Raw genomic sequence first — 278 nt, 5'->3', positions numbered from 1 at the left:
TGGCCTCCTGAACTGCCTGCTCCGCCATGGCTTCCTAGTCTGCCTGCTCCGCCATGGCGCCCTGAACTGCCTGTTACGCCATGGCGCCCCGAGCTCTCTGCTCTGCCATGGCTCCCTGAGCTCCCTGTGCCGCCATGGCACCCTGGACTGCCTGATCCGCCCTGGAGGTATTCCCCGTGTCCCAGTCCTGCACCAGCCTCCAGGGTGCCTTCCGGGAGGGGGGAGTAATGTCAGACTCTGTTCTGTGTTTTGTGTGTGTTTTTTTTTTTTATCCCCAT

The sequence above is a fragment of the Sinocyclocheilus anshuiensis genome, unplaced genomic scaffold (genome assembly GCF_001515605.1).
Source record: "Sinocyclocheilus anshuiensis isolate Anshui unplaced genomic scaffold, SAMN03320099.WGS_v1.1 scaffold1262, whole genome shotgun sequence".
Taxonomy (NCBI): Eukaryota; Metazoa; Chordata; class Actinopteri; order Cypriniformes; family Cyprinidae; genus Sinocyclocheilus; species Sinocyclocheilus anshuiensis.
The sequence above is the reverse complement of the archived record's forward strand: the minus strand, read 5'-3'. Positions refer to the sequence as shown.